General features: G+C 42.0%; 1 long non-coding RNA gene across 1 annotated transcript; it reads left to right on the top strand.

The window, feature by feature from the left end:
- The first annotated feature begins 766 nt into the window (after window positions 1-766).
- Window positions 767-22917, top strand: LOC126441765 (uncharacterized). The gene is made up of 2 exons (XR_007581501.1): window positions 767-4354; window positions 22735-22917. It is a non-coding gene; the product is annotated as an uncharacterized LOC126441765 (long non-coding RNA).
- Window positions 22918-23254: the final 337 nt, after the last annotated feature.

Here is a 23254-nt window from a genome sequence, read left to right on the forward strand (position 1 = left end):
TATTCTTGCGAAGTGCACAGAATTGCCCCAAACTATAACACCATATGAGATAACAGAGCAAAAGTAAACAAGCTTTTGTGTTTGTGTCCAAGACATAGTGTATAGTGAAGACAGAAGTGTTCATTTTCTGCTTAAGGTGTTGAACATGATACTTCTGAGAGAGCTTTTCATCTATCTTCAGTCTTAAGAATTTAAAATGTCTGTTCGACCAGCTCAGGACAAGACTATTTCTATTTTACAAGAGTTCAGTTGTTGGCAGTGAAGTATTAATCCGTTCTCCAAAAGCCGTGTGCTGATGTTGCCAACTACCTTGTCAGCTAGATGATTTACTTTATGTTCAGTGTTTTCCGAGAGAACACATGTCCGAATATACAAAAGCTTTCATTTGCATTTGCAGTAGGTATGAAAAAAAAAAAAAAAAAAAACAGAAGCTCCTGTTTGTGTTTCCTATAGATAGTGGATATAATAACAGCTCCTTTAAGTTATGTTTTCAGATTATTTTTGATGCCACAATTTCCACTCACGTTGTTACTTTTGTGTTTTCTTCTTGCTTAGTACTCTTGATACATTTTGTTCAAAGTTTGACTATGGTTCCTGCTACTAGGTGCGAGAATACAAGTGAGTTGGCTTCCATTCGGACGTCTACGATGAGACAATGGACAGGGTGAAAGGCCTCGGTGTTGATACCGAGTGCACTGGTGGTGGCAGAATACAGCACGACCCCAGTGCCAAGGTCATCAAAGTATACAGCTACTCACAGGTGATACCTAAAGCAGTGAGTTGTAGAAATGACAGTATGTGTCATCTTGAGCTGTTATTCAACTTAATTTTTTACTGTGTGACTGGTTTCAGTTGAAGACCATTTTCAGGCACCTGTTGTATATACATCGTGGATACGGGAAAATTTGGGATGAAAAGAATGTTTGAAAATTATAGTAACAATACAAGCAACACTTACAGAATTTGATTACCAGCAAAAACTATATATATCAAAAGAATACAATGTCAGAAATATAAATTAAATATCCACAAGCATTGTATGTATTGTTATTACAATTTTGAAGTATCCTTTTTGCCTGAATTTTTCCTGTTTCCATGCTGTGGGTACAACAGATGCTCAAGAATGGTCTCTGACCAAAACTGGTTGCATCGTAAAAAAAATTTATGAACAGCTTAAAGTGTTACGTGATGTCATTTCTACAATTCGTATAAGCTGCAGACCACAGTTAACAAAAAATATTTTAAGAACAGTGAAGTTTCTGTTCATACGTTGTGTGCCCTATAATTCAAGTATTTTTAAAGTTTTTAAGAATGTTATACGCCAAGCTCCTCCATGGGAAAGCAGTTTCTGCTTCGGTTACATGGCACAAATTATAGAATACCTTGTTATATGGTCAGAAGCAAATGTCACCAGATGTTAATACCTGTAAATCATCATCATCATGCTTCTTACAACCGTGTACAATAATTTGTGTGTGGTGTTGTGGACAAGTGTTATGGTTGAAATGGCTACTGTTGTTCTGGGTAGCAGCCATGATTATGAAACTTCCTGACAAATTAAAACTGTGTGCCGGGCCAGGACTACATCCTGAAACCTTGTCTTCCGTGGACAATGCTGATACCAACTGTGCTGTTCAATCTGATTCATGATTTTTTCTTACACCTTTCAGATTACTTTTGAGGCCACAATCCTTGCTTCCACTTGTATATATAGCGAGAGAGAGTTGTATATGTAGCAAGAGAGAGAGAGATAGAGAGAGAGAGAGAGAGAGAGAGAGAGAGAGAGAGAATCTTCTGTCCCATAATTTTATGACATTATTATTATTATTATTATTATTATTATTATTACCTTCACTTTCTCAGACGTTAAGTCCGGTTAAAAATGGAGTGACGCGGACCTTGATCAAGCGTCACTTCCTTTTAACTGTACGGTATGTGTTATATTGCATTTAGGAACTTTCGGGTAATTGAACATGTATCAATAATTACGGATTTCTGTAGCTGTATATATATGTTTGGATGTAGCTGTATTGCATTGATGTACTGGTGGATATTGTGTGGTATGACTCCTGTAGTTGATAGTATAATTGGTATGATGTCAACTTTATCCTGATGCCACATGTCTTTGACTTCCTCAGCCAGTTGGATGTATTTTTCAATTTTTTCTCCTGTTTTCTTTTGTATATTTGTTGTATTGGGTATGGATATTTCGATTAGTTGTGTTAATTTCTTCTTTTTATTGGTGAGTATGATATCAGGTTTGTTATGTGGCGTTGTTTTATCTGTTATAATGGTTCTGTTCCAGTATAATTTGTATTCATCATTCTCCAGTACATTTCGTGGTGTATACTTGTATGTAGGAATGTGTTGTTTTAAAAGTTTATGTTGTAAGGCAAGCTGTTGATGTATTATTTTTGCGACATTGTCATGTCTTCTGGGGTATTCTGTATTTGCTAGTATTGTACATCCGCTTGTGATGTGATCTACTGTTTCTATTTGTTGTTTACAAAGTCTGCATTTATCCGTTGTGGTATTGGGATCTTTAATAATATGCTTGCTGTAATACCTGGTGTTTATTGTTTGATCCTGTATTGCAATCATGAATCCTTCTGTCTCACTGTATATATTGCCTTTTCTTAGCCATGTGTTGGATGCGTCTTGATCGATGTGTGGCTGTGTTAGATGATACGGGTGCTTGCCATGTAGTGTTTTCTTTTTCCAATTTACTTTCTTCATGTCTGTTGATGTTATGTGATCTAAAGGGTTGTAGAAGTGGTTATGAAATTGCAGTGGTGTAGCCGATGTATTTATATGAGTGATTGCCTTGTTTATTTTGCTAGTTTCTGCTCGTTCTAGAAAGAATTTTCTTAAATTGTCTACCTGTCTATAATGTAGGTTTTTTATGTCGATAAATCCCCTCCCTCCTTCCTTTCTGCTTAATGTGAATCTTTCTGTTGCTGAATGTATGTGATGTATTCTATATTTGTGGCATTGTGATCGTGTAAGTGTATTGAGTGCTTCTAGGTCTGTGTTACTCCATTTCACTACTCCAAATGAGTAGGTCAATATTGGTATGGCATAGGTATTTATAGCTTTTGTCTTGTTTCTTGCTGTCAATTCTGTTTTCAGTATTTTTGTTAGTCTTTGTCTATATTTTTCTTTTAGTTCTTCTTTGATATTTGTATTATCTATTCCTATTTTTTGTCTGTATCCTAGATATTTATAGGCATCCGTTTTTTCCATCACTTCTATGCAGTCGCTGTGGTTATCCAATATGTAATCTTCTTGTTTAGTATGTTTTCCCTTGACTATGCTATTTTTCTTACATTTGTCTGTTCCAAAAGCCATACTTATATCATTGCTGAATCCTTCTGTTATCTTTAGTAATTGGTTGAGTTGTTGATTTGTTGCTGCCAGTAGTTTTAGATTATCCATGTATAGCAAATGTGTGATTTTGTGTGGGTATGTTCCAGTAATATTGTATCCATAATTTGTATTATTTAGCATGTTGGATAGTGGGTTCAGAGCAAGGCAGAACCAGAAAGGACTTAATGAGTCTCCTTGGTATATTCCACACTTAATCTGTATTATTATTATTATTATTATTATTATTATTATTATTATTATTACCAGCTTCTGTATCTTTTGATTGAGTATAGTTACGGCAGCACATGAATTGTGGTGAGCCTGGTGTTTTTACAAGACTTTTTCCAGTTGCCAGGACAGTTGTCATAATTACTCAAATCAACAATTACTTGCACTTGGAGCAGACCAAATGATTCCTCTGTACCCCTCGCACCTATTTTATACTTTTCAGACTGTGTTTCACACATTTTGTGACCTACCTGTTTCATTTAACACAGTTAATACAGTTGCAGATTGTGGGTACGTGTTTAATGTTTTTGCACGATTACTGCTGCTTGTGTTTCAGTGTTGTGTACAATGCCAGACCCATCAATAGAAAAATTAATTCTGATGCTGCATATTGCACATCTGTTCTGAAGGTCTTTACACACTCCCTTTTTCTGCTGCTTTTGTGTTGTGATGTGTGGTTTAGAAAATTTCAGATTGCTTTACGGTTTCATGTGCTCTGTATTAGATGCATTTTTAGTGTACGTACAAGCACATCGGTTACTTATGATGTAGTTGTAGTTAAGAGTTCTCGTTTTAGTGTTTAATTATTATTGTGATATGTAGCACACTGTTTAATTGTACTTTAGTTTTAAAATACCCAAAGACTGCTTCATTTCAGGGGTTTGGGAAGGCAGACCACAGCAAGACAGTAGAAATTCTGAAGACTGCATATCCTGTTTACAACATTACTTGGAGTGATGAAGGATACTGATCTGCTCAGGTAATTAAATTTACATATGCGTGATACATTCAAAATGTCTCTGACATTACGACAACCTTCATAATGAATGAAGGTGATATTTTTTGCATTTAAGCTGTTGTATTTTAATAAGACCTCTCCTTAATTATACAGGGTGATTCAAAAAGAATACCACAACTTTAGGAATTTAAAACTCTGCAACGACAAAAGGCAGAGCTAAGCACTATCTGTTGGCAAATTAAGGGAGGTATAAAGTTTCATTTAGTTGTACATTTGTTCGCTTGAGGCGCTGTTGACTAGGCGTCAGCGTCAGTTGATGCTAAGATGGCGACTGCTCAACAGAAAGCTTTTTGTGTTATTGAGTACGGCAGAAGTGAATCGACGACAGTTGTTCAGCGTGCATTTCGAACGAAGTATGGTGTTAAACCTCCTGATAGGTGGTATATTAAACGTTGGTATAAACAGTTTACAGAGAATGGGTGTTTGTACAAAGGGAAAAGTTCTGGACGGCCGAGAATGAGTGATGAAAATGTAGCACGCATCCAGCACGCATTTGTTCGCAGCCCAGGAAAATCGACTTGCAGAGCTAGCAGAGAGCTGCAAATTCCACAATCAACTGTATGGAGAGTCCTACGATAAAGGTTAGTTATGAAACCTTATCGTCTGAAATTGGTTCAAGCACTGTCTGCAGCTGATCAGATTAAAAGAATCGATTTCTGTGTTTTTATCCTTGCTCAAATGGAAACAGATGAATCTTTCGTTTCGAAGATTGTGTTTAGTGATGAAGCAACTTTCCACACTAACGGGAAAGTCAACCGTCACAATGTCTGTACATGGGGCACTGAGAATCCGCGGGAAACAACTCAGTATGAACATGACTCGCCTAAGGTGAACGTTTTCTGTGCCATTTCAGCCAATAAAGATTTTGGTCCCTTTTTCTTCAAAGGTGCTACTGTAACTGGACTACAGTATCTGGAGATGTTAGAGAATTGGCTGTTCCCTCAGCTCGAACAAGAAGCACAATAATTCGTATTTCAGCAGGATGGAGCACCACCACATTGGCACTTATCTGTCCGTAACTACCTGAACGTCAACTACCCTCCAAGAAGCCCTGATCTTACCCCCTGCGATTTTTTCTTATGGGGGTATGTTAAGGATATGGTGTTTCGGCCACCTCTCCCAGCCACCATTGATGATTTGAAACGAGAAATAACAGCAGCTATCCAAACTGTTACGCCTGATATGCTACAGAGAGTGTGGAACGAGTTGGAGTATCGGGTTGATATTGCTCGAGTGTCTGGAGGGGGCCATATTGAACATCTCTGAACTTGTTTTGGAGTGAAAAAAACCTTTTTAAATACTCTTTGTAATGATGTATAACAGAAGGTTATATTATGTTTCTTTCATTAAATACACATTTTTAAAGTTGTGGTATTCTTTTTGAATCACCCTGTACAGGTAGTTCTGGCCCAAAAAGTCATTTTAAATGTTTTTAAAGTACAACAAACAGTAGCATTTCTACTGTAATTTGTAAGCCATGATGAACAGTAGCACATAGTGTGAGTTTGCTGCCTTTTTATTTCTGTGGGACCTCGCTATGTGTGTAAACCGAAAAATGGCTTTTCGAGTTGAAACTAGTTGCTTAATTAAAAATATTTTTAGTAACTCTATTATCTTAAGTTGAAAAATATCATTTTCATCCAATGACATTAATAATTTTTGTGTCCTCTTTTTCACTTTTGCCATATGGGTGTGTTTGAGAAGGTCTATCACATGTTTGTTTCTAAGATTGGTACAGTTGTTTTCTGTCATTAGTTATTGTATGCTGCTTTTGACCGCTGAGAATCAAATTTTTCAACTGTTTATTATCAGGATTTAGCAGCAAGTTTTTTTACTGAAGTTTTAAAAGGTGTTTTATCTAACAACTATTTTTCTGATCTTCACAACTATTTTTCTGATCTGAAGATTGCCATGCAGGAACTCAACAAACTAGTTCTGATCTGATTCAAAGATTGCATTCATTTTGTTGGTAGAGGCAGTGGGGAGCTGTCCTCTTCAGTCATCATTATCCAGAGGTGAAGCTAGTTTCTTTCAGTAGTGGCTGTCATTATTGACTTCAGTCTTGAAGAGTGTGTCTCAGAAATCATTAAATCGGCAGCAGACTGTTGGTTTATTGCATGAAGAGATTCCAAATACTGCTTTAAATTCACTTCTATCTTAAATTCAGTGCCATGTATGAATGTCTTCTTTTAAACTCCATTGCTACCTCAGTCTAAGTGATGTGTGTACAAAAGGAGTGAACAAGTGGCCCGTGTAATATGCCTAGTGTGTTAACAGTGTACACCACTACACATTGTCTATTTTAGAAAATGAATCACTCTGCAGCAACCCAGAATGTCTCAGAATTCCCACACTATGCAGTACAGTATCCGAAGATTGTTATTCTGCGAAAAGAAATCCATTGGTGTTAATTAGATGTGTACTGTACTCTCCATTTAATGTACAAAAGCAGTTGTCCAGTAGCAATTCATTGCAAGAGGAGGGACAATTTCCAGTTTTGTTATTTATTTTATTTGCCCATTTAAATAAAGCTGACTTAGGAATTTTCCCTTATGTGGGGACTGTTTGTACTAGATAATGTGTCTGTTTGAAGTTCTATATTTGTATATTTTGCTGTTCATGTCACTTCTGCATAATTTTTCATTGATTGTATCGATACTTGTTTGAATTCTGATATGTTGTGAAATTTCAAACATTTGGGAATCCCGTGATAAACTAGTACTATTAGCGTCAATTGTAGGCTTAAACTAAATTGTGCTCTTTCAAAAATTTTTAGAACAGTATGCCTATCATCCTCATTCAAAATAGTCTGTCTCTTATTTTGTTGTCCAATTATGTGAGAAATAGTTTAGTTTCAGAATTTTGAGATGCCTGCAAAACTATACTTTGTAAGTTAGTGCTACCAGTGTTTTGTATACGTAATTTACGTAGCAAATCAATGCTTTGTGGTTCACAGCTCAGCCAAAGTATACATCACCCCTGAATTTCATTGTATATCAATGCAAATAAATGTGTATTTTTGAGAATTTTCGGAAGTTACCATTGTTGTTGTTGTTGTTGTTGTTGTGGTCTTCAGTCCTGAGACTGGTTTGATGCAGCTCTCCATGCTACTCTATCCTGTGCAAGCTTTTTCATCTCCCAGTACCTACTGCAACCTACATCCTTCTGAATCTGCTTAGTGTATTCATCTCTTGGTCTCCCTCTACGATTTTTACCCTCCACGCTCCCCTCCAATACTAAATTGGTGATCCCTTGATGCCTCAGAACATGTCCTACCAACCGATCCCTTCTTCTGGTCAAGTTGTGCCACAAACTTCTCTTCTCCCCAATCCTATTCAATACTTCCTCATTAGTTATGTGATCTACCCATCTAATCTTCAGCATTCTTCTGTAGCACCACATTTCGAAAGCTTCTATTCTCTTCTTGTCCAAACTATTTATCGTCCATGTTTCACTTCCATACATGGCTACACTCCATACGAATACTTTCAGAAATGACTTCCTGACACTTAAATCAATACTGGATGTTAACAAATTTCTCTTCTTCAGAAACGCTTTCCTTGCCATTGCCAGCCTACATTTTATACCCTCTCTACTTCGAACATCATCAGTTATTTTGCTCCCCAAATAGCAAAACTCCTTTACTACTTTAAGTGCCTCATTTCCTAATCTAATTCCCTCAGCATCACCCGACTTAATTAGACTACATTCCATTATCCTTGTTTTGCTTTTGTTGATGTTCATCTTATATCCTCCTTTCAAGACACTGTCCATTCCATTCAACTGCTCTTCCAAGTCCTTTGCTGTCTCTGACAGAATTGCAATGTCATCGGCGAACCTCAAAGTTTTTATTTCTACTCCATGAATTTTAATACCTACTCCGAATTTTTCTTTTGTTTCCTTTACTGCTTGCTCAATATACAGATTGAACAACATCGGGGAGAGGCTACAACCCTGTCTCACTCCCTTCCCAACAACTGCTTCCCTTTCATACCCCTCTACTCTTATAACTGCCATCTGGTTTCTGTACAAACTGTAAATAGCCTTTCGCTCCCTGTATTTTACCCCTGCCACCTTTAGAATTTGAAAGAGAGTATTCCAGTCAACATTGTCAAAAGCTTTCTCTAAGTCTACAAATGCTAGAAACGTAGGTTTGCCTTTCCTTAATCTTTCTTCTAAGATAAGTCGTAAGGTCAGTATTGCCTCGCGTGTTCCAGTGTTTCTACGGAATCCAAACTGATCTTCCCCGAGGTTGGCTTCTACTAGTTTTTCCATTCGTCTGTAAAGAATTCGTGTTAGTATTTTGCAGCTGTGACTTATTAAGCTGATAGTTCGGTAATTTTCACATCTGTCAACACCTGCTTTCTTTGGGATTGGAATTATTATATTCTTCTTGAAGTCTGTGGGTATTTCGCCTGTTTCATACATCTTGCTCATCAGATGGTAGAGTTTTGTCAGGACTGGCTCTCCCACGGCCGTCAGTAGTTCCAATGGAATATTGTCTACTCCGGGGGCCTTGTTTCGACTCAGGTCTTTCAGTGCTCTGTCAAACTCTTCACGCAGTATCATATCTCCCATTTCATCTTCATCTACATCCTCTTCCATTTCCATAATATTGTCCTCAAGTACATCGCCCTTGTAGAGACCCTCTATATACTCCTTCCACCTTTCTGCTTTCCCTTCTTTGCTTAGAACTGGATTTCCATCTGAGCTCTTGATATTCATACAAGTCATTCTCTTATCTCCAAAGGTCTCTTTAATTTTCCTGTAGGCGGTATCTATCTTACCCCTAGTGAGATAGGCCTCTACATCCTTACATTTGTCCTCTAGCCATCCCTGCTTAGTCATTTTGCACTTCCTGTCGATCTCATTTTTGAGACGTTTGTATTCCTTTTTGCCTGTTTCACTTACTGCATTTTTATATTTTCTCCTTTCATCAATTAAATTCAATATTTCTTCTGTTACCCAAGGATTTCTACTAGCCCTCGTCTTTTTACCTACTTGATCCATTGCTGCCTTCACTACTTCATCCCTCAAAGCTACCCATTCTTCTTCTACTGTATTTATTTCCCCCATTCCTGTTAATTGCTCCCTTATGCTCTCCCTGAATCTCTGGTTCTTTTAGTTTATCCAGGTCCCATCTCCTTAAATTCCCACCTTTTTGCAGTTTCTTCAGTTTTAATCTACAGGTCATAACCAATAGATTGTGGTCAGAGTCCACATCTGCCCCTGGAAATGTCTTACAATTTAAAACCTGGTTCCTAAATCTCTGTCTTACCATTATATAATCTATCTGATACCTTTTAGTATCTCCAGGGTTCTTCCATGTATACAACCTTCTTTCATGATTCTTAAACCAAGTGTTAGTTATGATTATGTTGTGCTCTGTGCAAAATTCGACCAGGCGGCTTCCTCTTTCATTTCTGTCCCCCAATCCATATTCACCTACTATGTTTCCTTCTCTCCCTTTTCCTACACTCGAATTCCAGTCACCCATGACTATTAAATTTTCGTCTCCCTTCACAATCTGAATAATTTCTTTTATTTCATCATACATTTCTTCAATTTCTTCGTCATCTGCAGAGCTAGTTGGCATATAAACTTGTACTACTGTAGTAGGTGTGGGCTTCGTATCTATCTTTGCCACAATAATGCATTCACTATGCTGTTTGTAGTAGCTTACCCGCATTCCTATTTTCCTATTCATTATTAAACCTACTCCTGCATTCCCCCTATTTGATTTTGTGTTTATAACCCTGTAGTCACCTGACCAGAAGTCTTGTTCCTCCTGCCACCGAACTTCACTAATTCCCACTATATCTAACTTCAACCTATCCATTTCCCTTTTTAAATTTTCTAACCTACCCGCCCGATTAAGGGATCTGACATTCCACGCTCCGATCCGTAGAATGCCAGTTTTCTTTCTCCTGATAACGACATCCTCTTGAGTAGTCCCCGCCCGGAGATCCGAATGGGGGACTATTTTACCTCCGGAATATTTTACCCAAGAGGACGCCATCATCATGTAATCATACAGTAAAGCTGCATGCCCTCGGGAAAAATTACGGCTGTAGTTTCCCCTTGCTTTCAGCCGTTCGCAGTACCAGCACAGCAAGGCCGTTTTGGTTAATGTTACAAGGCCAGATCAGTCAATCATCCAGACTGTTGCCCTTGCAACTACTGAAAAGGCTGCTGCCCCTCTTCAGGAACCACACGTTTGTCTGGCCTCTCAACAGATACCCCTCCGTTGTGGTTGCACCTACGGTACGGCTATCTGTATCGCTGAGGCACGCAAGCCTCCCCACCAACGGCAAGGTCCATGGTTCATGGGGGGGATGTTACCATTGTCCTTTGCATAATCTGTGAGCAGTCGGGGTTTGTGATGTAGTTCCTGTAGCAGATTTTCTGCCAGACATTTTGTGTTACATCTGGTTTTCCCTTAACCCTTTACTGGCCAAAACTCTATTGGATCTTTTTTTTGCAAACTTTTATACATAAATATGTTACATTGAGTGATAAATTGAATAAAAAGTTGTTTTGAAAAGTTTCAGTTTATTAGAACAAAAACTACAGAAGTCCCATTTTTGGGACATTGGCCAAATGCGCTATCCAAATTCACAATCTTATTCTCCATGCATAATATTGTAAGAAGCAACACAAACATTAAATAAAGAATATTTTAATGTTATGGAATGTATATTCAGTATGAAATGAAGCAAAACACTTGTCATGTACACCAACATTGCACCTATCACAAATTTTTGTTGTTTTTTTCTTGCAGTAAGCACATCTCTTCTGTGTTTTACTTGGCACAAAGAAAATATTTCCTGGATCTAGTCGTACATCTGTGCTCACCCGTCCTCCCATCAATTTGCTTCCTTGTGGTCCTCTTTGTTTTGGTACTGATCCTTTTTTCTTTGATAGAAAAAACATCACTATTCTCTGTCGGACATCCAAAAGTAAGAGCTTCTCATTAGAGTTAGCAATTTGGTATGCACGCCATGTGTTTACTACGCAGATATATATCATCTGTGTGAATAATGGCCACCACCATTTCTTTGACCTTATCCTCGTCCTATAAAGTGATATCTGCTTGTCCAGTAGATATATGCCACCCATATGGGCATTGTATTCTTCAATGATATGTGGCAGTGTAACAGATATTTCCTTTTTTTTTTGCTCGTGAATATCTTTTTGTAGAACTCGAGGAATAATAGTACTGTTATTTGTCACTACACATACTGGTTTGTTGTCACTCCATTTCACAACCAGAACTTCATTCTCTTTGTCAAATCTGTAGTCATAGAATCCTCGTTCCTTCCTTTTGCCATTCTTTTCGAGTCAATCAAAGGACATGCATTAGTTCGGATCTCTGTTATTGTTCCTGCAGCTTTCATTTTACTCTTTCCGAGTGTGATCAGTGTGTTAACACTGGTGAAAAAGTTGTCAAAGAAAAGCTTATAATTCGGATACTCTGATTCTGGAATCATGCTGGTTAGTTCATTTATTACCCTTGCACCTAAAGGCTCCTGTTTGTTGTCAGTCTTGCCACAGTATGGTGAAAAATTATAAAGAAAGCCATTGGAACTTGTAAGACACCAAATTTTATATCCAACTTTGATAGGCTTTTCCCTCAGAAACATTTTAGCTGAATGTTTGCGATAATAATGTACCATTATTTCATCAGTTGAGAGTTCTGAATGAAATACGCCAAATTTACCAAATTCCTATTTCAGCATTTCAAATTATAACCTCAGTTTGTACATCTTGTCGTTTCTGTCTATTTTGGAGTTGTCATTGAGATGAATGAATCTCTTTATTTCCCAAACCTATTTCTTGACCCGGAGTTGAAGACTAAAGGAACACCGACATCAGGAGCCTGTTCCCAGTACTTATTCTTGTGGGGAAGCTTATGATAACCACTCAGAAGTAATACGCCAATAAATAATTTTAGTTCTTCTTTGGTTAGCAGAAAATTTATTCTGTTATGTTGGCAAGAATAAATTTCGCTTTGTTCAATAATAGTATCCATTAGTTTCTCAGAAAAAAAATCCTCAAACACTTGGGGCACTGTGTTATTTTCTAGACATTCCGCATCATAATGTTTGTTGCTCTTCCCTGGTTCACTATTGTTTGTGTACGTTGGTTGACATTTATACCACTTACATATATATTTTTTTGTAGATAACATACCACTTTCTCCTCCACCTCCCAACGCTTTCCTTCTTTTGGCTTCTGGATGTACAACTGTAGCATTAACTTCATCTCAGCTGGTTGTGAGTTCTAAAGTACCGGCGTCATCTTGTACAACAGTACATTTTCGTCAGTGTCTTCTTCATCTGTTATTACATCTGCATCGGGTGGAATAATCGCCAATTCTGTATATCATCTTCATCGTCACTCTCTTGATGGTTCTCTAGTTCTGCTAGAATTTCTTCAAATGTAAGTTTACGTGGCATGTTTTTGTCCTGTTGGAATCGTAAAATTCGAATAGAATATGAAAAAAGCAGATATAAAGAACATAAAATGCAATTCTTCTCTGTATATTACGTGTATACAAGAATAGGGCACATCAACAATAAATGATAGTATGATTATATTTATATAATAGAGGGAAAAACACACAGGGAGAGGGTAAGGAATCATTCCAATCCCGGGAGCGGAAAGACTTACCTTAGGGGGAGAAAAGAACAGGTATACACTTGCACACACACCCATATCCAACCACACATACACAGACACAAGCAGACATTTGTAAAGGCAAAGAGATTCGGCAGAGATGTCAGTCGAGGCAGAAGTACAGAGGCAAAAATGATGTTGAAAGACAGGTGAGGTACGAGCGGCGGCAACTTGAAATTAGCGGAGGTTGAGGCCTGGCGGATAACGAGAAGAGAGGATATACTGAAGGGCAAGTTCCCATCTCTGGAGTTCTGACAGGTTGGTGTTAGTGGGAAGTATCCAGATAACCCGGACGGTGTAACACTGTGCCAAGATGTGCTGGCTGTGCACCAAGGCTAGTGTAGCCACAGGGTGATCCTCATTACCAACAAACACTGTCTGCCTGTGTCCATTTCCCCCCTGCGGGTTCGAGGGTTAGAATATGCCCGCGGTATTCCTGCCTGTCGTAAGAGGCGACTAAAAGGAGTCTCAACTGTTTCGGCCTTTAATGTGATGGTCCCCATTAGGGTTTGACCTCCATTTTTCCAAATTCAACAGAAGTAAGAGCCTTTTGGGGAAGGACCCCTTACGTGGTGCACCATCAGTCCTCTGTGCCCTAAGACCTTGGCACTCTTTATCGTCTGGGCCTCGTAACTGCACCCTCCATCCCTCATTTTGGGCATACACACCTGATGGATTGTGTAAGTTACGCCCTTAGTGCATCATCATCTGCACCCACGATCACTATGGACTATCCATGGCACCCAAAATCCAGCACGGTAGCCAGCCCGTTGTGGTGGGGTCGTCATGTACCCTCTAGGTTGTAGCCCCCTGACAACACAGGGATCGTACTGCCGATGCCTGAGCTGCCGCCTCCCCACGTAAGCCAAGGAGTAGATGCCCGTCTCTCCGGGGCATCAGGACTCCCGGCAACGGCCATCCTGCTAGGTGGCCTTTGCTGTGGCTGGGTGCCACCCGTGGGGAGAGCCCCTGGTCGGAGTGGGTGGCATCGGGGTGGATATCCCGCAGTGAAATGGGTACAATCTCAATCCGGTGGTCGCATGACCACCAACGTCTCTAAGCGCAATAAAGTAGACTTTAACGCTGTGGCATGTAACCCCAAATCGTCCCCTTCCCTAGCCACGCCCTGGGAGGGACGCAGGGCTGCGGACAGACAGGAGCCATATTCACCGTGATATCTTGTGTGCAGCAGAACTGATGGGGATTCATTTTTGGGGACTAAGCCTCTGTTCTTTGTGACCCATCTTGAAGATAAGTTCGGGGAAGTGGCCTCTCTTTCCAAAATGCGGAGCGGGGCCATTTTGATACAAGCACCTTCCTCTGCACAGTCAAGGGCGTTGCTCGCCTGTGAGAAGCTTGGTGACATACCCGTTAACGTCACTCCCCATAAGTCACTAAATTTTGTCCAGGGGATTATCTTTCATAAAGATCTTCTGCTACCGTCTGATGACGAGCTACGGGAGAACCTGGCACGACGAGGTGCACACTTCGTTCGTCGTGTCTTTAGGGGACCCAAGGATAATAGGATCGCTACCGGTGCTTTCATCCTGGCCTATGAGGGCGACTGCTTGCCTGAGAAGGTCAAGGTCATGATCTACCGGTGCGATTTCAAGCCCTATGTCCCGCCCCCTATGCGATGCTTCCAGTGCTGGAAATTCGGACACGTGTCCTCCAGATGCACTGCCAGCCCCACATGTCGCGATTGTGGACAACCTTTGCATCCAAGTGCTCCGTGTGCTCCACCTCCCACCTGCGTTAACTGTGGGGAGCATCATTCTCCCTGCTCGCCAGACTGTGCAGTCTACCATCAAGAGCGGAAGATACAAGAAATTAAGACCCTGGACCGTTTAACTTACCAAGAGGCGAGGAAGAAATTAGAATGGCTCAACCCCACACCTATGTTGAGGAGTTATGCTGCTGTAACACTGCAGCCACCAGTTCCTGCAAAGACTCCTTTGACAGTTGGCCAACCGAACAGTCACGTTTCACCTGCCCCACCACCGGTGGGGGCCACTCTCTATTCCACTGCTCCCAAAACACACAGTTTGGGAGCAGTGCGCCCCAAGCAACCGGGGACGTCGGTCCCCACCTCTCAGCCGGAGCGGCGACAGCCCTGTCCGGCTCCTCAGCCGGGGAAGCGACATCTCTCTCCGGCTGTTCAGCCAGAGACGCAACAGCCTCCTCCGGCCTCACTTGTTCGGAAGGGATCCCTTGGGGGAGTCCCTTCCAAGGACTTCCCCAGTGTCTCACAAGACACTAGCCAGTGGCTGAAGAAGCCACCAGCTGCTGGTCGAAGGGCTTCACGCTCTTCCTCTGTTCCTGATAATGCGTCAGGAAAGCCCACCCAGCATGCCAACCCTCCTCCGAAAGACAAGAGAGAGAAGAGGAACCTCTCCAAGAAGGATAAGGACCCAGTGGTTCCCGCACCAACGCTTCCTGTCAGCTCAGCCTCTGAGGATGAGGTCGAGCTCTTTGCGTCCCCTGATGACCTGGATCTCGCCGTCTCCTCAGAAACGATGGCCGTAGCGACATCCGTCACTCAGTCGGTGGTAGCATGTGACCCTGCCCAGTAATTTGCCTTTTCAGTGCCTGAATGCCTCTACAGGACACGCTTTGTACAATCCTCCAGTGGAATTGTGGCGGTTATTTTAGCCATCTACCTGAGCTACGTCAGCTTGTAAGCTTGACACCTGCTTTATGCATTGCTCTCCAGGAAACCTGGTTCCCGGCAATGCGGACCCCTGTCCTCCGTGGATACAGGGGTTATTACTGCAACCGAAGCACTTACAATAGTGTGTCAGGTGGAGCCTGCGTGTATGTCCTTACCTCTGTATATAGTGCTCCTGTGCCCCTTCAAACATCTTTGGAAGCTGTGGCTGTCCGCGTAAGGACTACCCAGGACTTAAACGTCTGCAGTGTCTATCTCCCTCCAGGTGGTACAGTCTCCCTGACCGAATTGGCTGCTCTTGTCGCCCAACTTCCCACGCCTTTTCTTCTCCTTGGGGATTTTAACGCCCACAATCCCTTGTGGGGTGGATCGAAGATTACTGGCCAAGGCAGAGATGTCGAGAATCTCATCTCCCAACTTGACCTCTGCCTCTTAAACACTGGCGCTGCCACGCGTTTCAGTGTGGCGCATGGCACGTTCTCGGCCATAGATCTGTTGTTGTGCAGCCCAGGGCTTGTACCATTGGTCCACTGGAGAGTCCATGACGACTTGTGTGGTAGTGACCATTTTCCCATCTTCCTTTCACTACCCCAGCGTCGATCCCATGAACGCCTGCCTAGATGGGCATTTAGCAAGGCAAACTGGGAAACATTCTCCTCTGCTGCCACTGTTGCATCTCTCCCCCACGGTACCATCGATGTGGCGGTTGAGACACTGACTGCAGCAATTGTTTCCGCTGCGGAACGTACCATTCCTCGTTCGTTAGGGTGCCCCCGGCGAAAGGCAGTGCCTTGGTGGTCTCCGGAGGTCGCTGAAGCCATTACAGAACGTCGGCGGGCTCTTCAGCGACATAAGCGGCACCCGTCTTTGGAGAACCTAATTTTCTTCAAACGTCTCCGTGCTCAGGCACGGCGGCTCATCAAGAGGCGGAAACAGAAGTGCTGGGAGAGGTACGTTTCCACCATTGGTTCCCGTACTTCACCCTCCCAGGTGTGGATGAAGATTCGGCGCATCTTTGGAGTGCAGCACTCTACAGGTGTCCCAGGGCTTACCATCAAGGGGGCGGTATCCACCGATGCTGATGCAATCGCCGAGCATTTCGCACAGCACTATGTTCGGGCCTCTGCGTCGGGGAATTACCCGCCTGCGTTTCGCGCGCTTAAACGCCGGGAGGAAGGCAAACGGCTTTCTTTAGCTTCTCACCACCCTGAGACGTATAACGCCCCATTTAGTTTGTGGGAACTCCAAAGCGTCCTGGCACAGTGCCCCGATACAGCCTCTGGGCCAGATGGCGTCAACAATCAGATGCTCAAACACCTGTCCCTGGTCTGTCAGCGATGTGTTCTTGCCATCTTCAACCGCATATGGGGCGATGGTGTCTTTCCGTCGCAGTGGCGAGAAAGTACCATCATTCCGGTGCTGAAGCCTGGTAAGGACCCGCTTACTGTGGATAGCTATCGACCCATCAGCTTGACAAATACTCTGTGCAAGCTACTGGAACGTATGGTGTGTCGATGGCTGTGTTGGCTGCTCGAGTCTCGGGGTCTTCTGGCTCAGTGCCAGAGCGGCTTCCGTCAGGGCCGTTTCACCGCCGATACTTTGGTCTTTCTTGAGTCTGCAATCCGCACTGCTTTTTCCAGGCGCCAACACCTTGTCTCCGTCTTTTTCGACCTCTCCAGAGCATATGACACGACGTGGCGGCACCATATACTCGCCACGTTGCACGGGTGGGGTCTCCGGGGCTCTCTCCCCATTTTTATTCAGAATTTTTTATCTGTTCAGACATTCCGCGTTTTAATTGGCACATCCCATAGTTCACTTCATATCCAGGAGAACGGCGTTCCACAGGGCTCAGTATTGAGCGTGCCCCTTTTCCTTGTGGCCATTAATGGCCTTGCAGCAGCAGTTGGGTCGTCTGTCTCACCCACGTTATATGCTGACGATTTCTGCATCTTGTTCAGCTCCTCCACCATTAGTGTTGCAGAACGTAGGTTGCAGGGGGCCATACGCAAGGCGCAGGCATGGGCCCTAGCTCATGGGTTTCAATTTTCTCCTGCGAAGACTTTTTTTATGCACTTTTGTCGGTGTCGAACTGTCCATCCCCACCCTGAGCTCTATCTTCAGGATGCCATGCTCAGGGTTGTTGACACTTACCGTTTTCTGGGATTGCTGTTCGATGCCCGGCTTACTTGGCTTCCACATATTCGTCAACTCAAGCGTCAGTGCTGGCAGCATCTGAATGCCCTTCGCTGCCTCAGCAACACAACTTGGGGTGCCAATCGTAATACGCTGCTGCAGCTCTACAAAGCCCTTGTGCTGTCCCGGCTTGATTATGGGAGTGTGGCGTATGGCTCAGCGTCGCCCTCAGCGTTGCAACTGCTGGACCCCGTTCACCACTGTGGGGTTCGACAGGTGACAGGAGCATTCCGCACCAGCCCTGTGGACAGCATACTTGTGGAGGCAGGTGTCCCTCCACTGCGATTGAGGCGCCAACATTTACTGGCCGCTTATGCTGCCCATGTTTTTAGCTTGCCCGGGCATCCAAACTATCGTCTCCTGTTCCCGCAATCGGTCGTCCATCTTCCTGAACGTCGGCCCCGGTCAGGTTGTACGATCGCAGTCCACGTCAAAGGGCTTCTCTCCGGGCTTAGGGTTTTTACAGTTCCACCTCCTTTCCGGGCCACTTTGCGACACCCCCATGGTGTGTTCCTCAGCCTTGCCTTCGGCTCGACTTGGCACAGGGCCCGAAGGACTCCGTCCCTCCAGAGGCCTTCCGCTGCCGTTTTTATTCCATCTTGGCCACGTATCAGGGCTCTGGCGTTGTATACACTGACGGTTCGATGGTTGCTGGTCGTGCCGGATATGCGCTTACTCTAGGGGACCATTCTGAACAACGTTCCTTGCTGGATGGCTGCAGCGTTTACACAGCTGAGCTGGTCGCCATCTTTTGTGCCCTAGAGTATATCCACTCCTGCTCAGGTGAGTCCTTTGTTATCTGTAGCAATTCCCTGAGCAGTTTACGAGCTCTCGACCAGTATTTCCCTCGTTCTCATCTGGTGATGGCTGTCCATGAGTCCCTGCATACTCTTGCACGTAGCGGCCGCTCTGTGGTCTTTGTGTGGACCCCAGGCCATGTTGGGATCCCCGGCAATGAGAATGTTGACCGCCTGGTGAAAGAGGCCATCAGTAAACCACCTCTGGAGATTGGCCTCCCGGCGACTGATTTGCGGGCACTATTACGCCGCAAAGTTTTCGATTTCTGGGACACTGAATGGCGCAACCTGCCCGTGCCAAACAAACTCCGTCATATCAAGGAGACGACGACTGTTTGGCGGTCATCCCTGCGAGCCACCCGCAGGGACTCAGTCGTCGTTTGTTGGCTCCGCATTGGCCACACCCGACTGACGCACAGTTATTTACTGTGTCGTGAGGATCCTCTTATTATGCGTTCAGTTAACTAAGTAGAAATTAGTATTATCTTATCTCAGTGAGGAACTTGAAACTTTCAGGACAGGTCAGGAGCATGTAGAGGTGCTCTTCCTCTACTTGAAAAGAACAGTTGACCATGCACTGAGTAGATAGGTTCCTAGTAGAACAGTTCATAATGGGATGGAACCTCCGTGGTATACAGTCACTGTAAAGAAAACGTCTAAAGGAACAGAGATTACTGCATAATAGGTGTAAAACAAAGTGTAGGATTATAGATTGAGAGACGCTGGATGAAACATGTTTGGCTGTCAAGAGAGCAATGCATGAAGCCTTCAATGGCTACTGTAGCAGAATACTGTCAAATGACATTTCACAAAATCCAAATAAATTCTGGTCGTATGTAAGGCCTGTTAGTGGCACAAAAGTTAGTGTCCAGTCCCTAGCAAGTGAGACAGGAACTGATATTGAGGGTAGCAAAGTAAAAGCTGAAATTATGAACTCGATTTTCAAATGTTCCTTTGCAAATAAAAACCCAGGAGAACTGCCCCAATTCAATCCTAGTACACTGAAAAAATGAATGAAATAGGTATTAGTGTCAGTTGTGTTGAGAAACAGTTGAAATCATTAAACAAAGCTCCAGACCCCGATGGAATCGCCGTCAGATTCTATATTGAATTTGTGGCTGAGTTATCCTCTCTTCTCACTGTAATCTATCCAAAAAACCTTATCCAGTTTTTGGAAAAAATTACAGATCACACCCGTCTACAAGAAGGGTTGTAGGAGTGACAAAACTACCATCCAATAGCCTTGACATAGATTTGTTGTAGATTCTTAGAAAATATTTTGAGCTCAAACATAATGAGGTATCTCGAACGGAACTACCTTCTCAATATCAACCAGCATGGTTTTCAAAAACATAGATGATATGAAATCCAACTGTCACTTTTCTCACATAACTTGCTGAAAGCGTTGGATCAAGGCAACAGGTAGATAGTGTTTCTTGATTTCCTAACAGTATTTGATTCTGTTCCACACCTACACTGACTGTGAAAAGTACGATCATATGGGGTATCAAGTGAAATTCGTGACTGGATTGAGGACTTTTTGATAGGAAGGACACAGCATGTTACCTTGGATGGAGAGTCATCATCAGATGTAGAAGTAACTTCAGGTGTGCCCCAGGGAAGTGTGTTGGGGCCCTTGCAGTTCTTGCCCATTAATGACCTTGCTGTAAATCAGGATTTTTGCAGATGATGCAGCTATCTGTAATGAAGTGCTATTTCAGAGAAGCTGCATAAATATTCAGTCAGATCTTGATGAGATTTCAACATAGTGCAGTGATTGGCAACTTGCTGTGAATGTTTAGAAATGTATAAACTTAGTATCCTGTGACTATAATATGGGTGAGTCACTGTCGGAATCTGCCAACTCGTACAAATACCTGTGTGTAACACTTTGTAGGAATATGAAATGGCATGATCACATAGGTTCAGTTGTGGGTAAAGCAGGTTGTAGACTTTGGTTTATTGGTATAATAATGGGGAAGTGCAATCAGTCTACTAGAGAGATGCTTACAAGTCATTCGTGTGACCCCCCCCCACCATAGACTATTGCTAAAGTGTGTGGGACTTGTACCACATAAGACTAGGAGGAGACATTGAATGTATACAAAGAAAGGCAGCATGGTCAGAGGTTTGCTTAATCCATGGGAGAGTGTCACAGAGATACTGAAGGAACTGAAATGGCAGACTGTTGAAGACAGGTGTAAACTATCCCAAGAAAGTGTATTAGCAAAGTTTCAAGAACTGTCTTTAAATGATTACTCTAGGGATATACTACAACCCCCCACATATTGCTCTCACAGGGGTCGTGAAGATAAGATTAGAATGATTACTGCTCACACAGAGGCATTCAGACAAATTCAGACAATCATTCTTCCACGCTCCATACATGAATGAAACAGCAAGAAACCCTGATAACTGGTACAATGGGACTTACCCTGTACCATGCACCTCCTGGTGGATTGCAGATTATAAACGTAGATGTGAACTGACAGTCTCTTACATGTGCATGAGGGAAACAGCTAATCACCTTTATTTTACCAAGACAAAAATTATGATTTACTAAAGTTTCAAACCTTGACAGGAAATAATGGATTAGGCTGTCCATAAATTATAAACTAACATTATTGTGATGATGGAAAATCTCATATAAAGACGTGAAACAAATACTAACAAAGAGATAGAGGGGCTGGCCAGTACAGCCAATAGATACACAAAACATAACAGAAAATTTACGTATCCTAGCTTTTGGAACTTTGTTCCTTCATCAGGGAGGAGAGAGGGGAAAGAAGGGGAAGAAGAGAAAGTGGATTCAGTTACTCACAACCCAGGTTATGAAGCAACAGGGTAGAGGTAAACAGGGAGGGTAGCAAAGATGGAGGCATGGGTGTATACTCTACAGTACGTCAACATGTTGCCTTGACCTGTTTGATCACCAGGTCTGGCTCCAATTCAGTGCACACGGGACATCGTTGAACAACTCCAGTGTCTCCCAAAAACAGCATTAACCATCCCTGTTTCGATGACAATGTGAAACAGGCATGGAACTTCATCCCACAAACTCATATCCAGCACAATGCATGCACGTTTGCATGCTTACATTCGGGCAGTTACACTGGATTTCAATGTATTACTGTATCACATTTGCAATGGTGTATCTCGCACTTATATTATCCTGTGATCTTGCAACGTTAATCACTTAAATAAGTTACTTAGACATATATATTCCTGAAATTTCATTACTCTACGTTAATTACTTTTTGGTGTTGCAATTTTTTTTTTTTTTTTTTTTTTTTTCAGTGTACATGATGACTACAATAATACATTATAATGTTTCTCCAGTGGTTTCAACATTAACTTTTTAACAGAAAAGATTTTGCTTACAGTTCATTTTTAAGTTAACATTTCTAAACTTTTTAACAATCCATATTAAAGCTAGCAATAGTAACTATATTAATAATTGCTACTGTAAACAGTTACACATATGGACATCAGTTTTGAATAATGGGTTTTGAGTGTAAATAATGTTTTATGTAAGTGTTTGTATTGATACTTAAAATTAAATGTCATGTAATGAATGTCGAGATACTCATATAAAAAGTTTTGTTGGATCAAGTTATTTACGAACGCGATGTACTGTGTTCTTCCATTAGAGAATGTGACTGTATTGTTTATCGGTTTCATTACAAAATGCTAATAAGCTTTTAGTTAGAAAACCTTCTATAACTAGAATTATTAATATGAGAAAAATAGGAACAATGAAAGAACGGAAGATCAGTTGCAGAAACAAGAGTAGCTCTGAATTGCAAGAGTGGTTGCTTTTCCCACACATGTAATTAACTGGCATTATCGCCACTATTAACTTACCATGGTTTCACATCTCATCTGTTCATTGTTCCCCATGTCCTGCCCTTCTGTTCCCCCTTCCTAGTAGATCATATATGCCTCTGTTACTGTAATCGATATGTAAACTATATTTATCACATGACCTTTTTTTGTTACAGGTTGTAATATTTGACATTGCAGCTTTTGAAAATGGAGCTGGATGTTGTGCCCTCTTTCCTATTGGAGTGTTTCTCTGTGATCAGAATTGGAGGCAGACAATTCACTTGAACGTCCATTGCTGTTGTTGATGTCTTTGAATCATGTTGTTTCTTTGTGATTAATAAAAAAGTTATACAATCCAATGGTTTCTTCGCCTTGTCTTTAAAAATTCCAGACCTATTGTTCAAACACATATTTTGAGAGTTATGCATCTGAGCCTTTTTGTGGAAAGTGCGTTTCACACATACTTTCAAGATAAAATGAATAATGACCCCCATTTTGTGTGTTGGGGAAGATAATTTGATACAGCTAAATGCATATACGGGTACACACATTTATTAGAAAGTATGGGACAGTCCTCATCAAGCAGGTGTGGTGGTGTGAGGCTGGGGTGGGAGCAGGTAAAGGCCTAGATATGTGAGACAGAGAGACTAGCAAAGGTTTAGGTAACGGGGTTTACAGGAGTGAAGAATATGTCGC

This window comes from Schistocerca serialis, unplaced genomic scaffold, assembly GCF_023864345.2.
Source record: "Schistocerca serialis cubense isolate TAMUIC-IGC-003099 unplaced genomic scaffold, iqSchSeri2.2 HiC_scaffold_1370, whole genome shotgun sequence".
Taxonomy (NCBI): Eukaryota; Metazoa; Arthropoda; class Insecta; order Orthoptera; family Acrididae; genus Schistocerca; species Schistocerca serialis.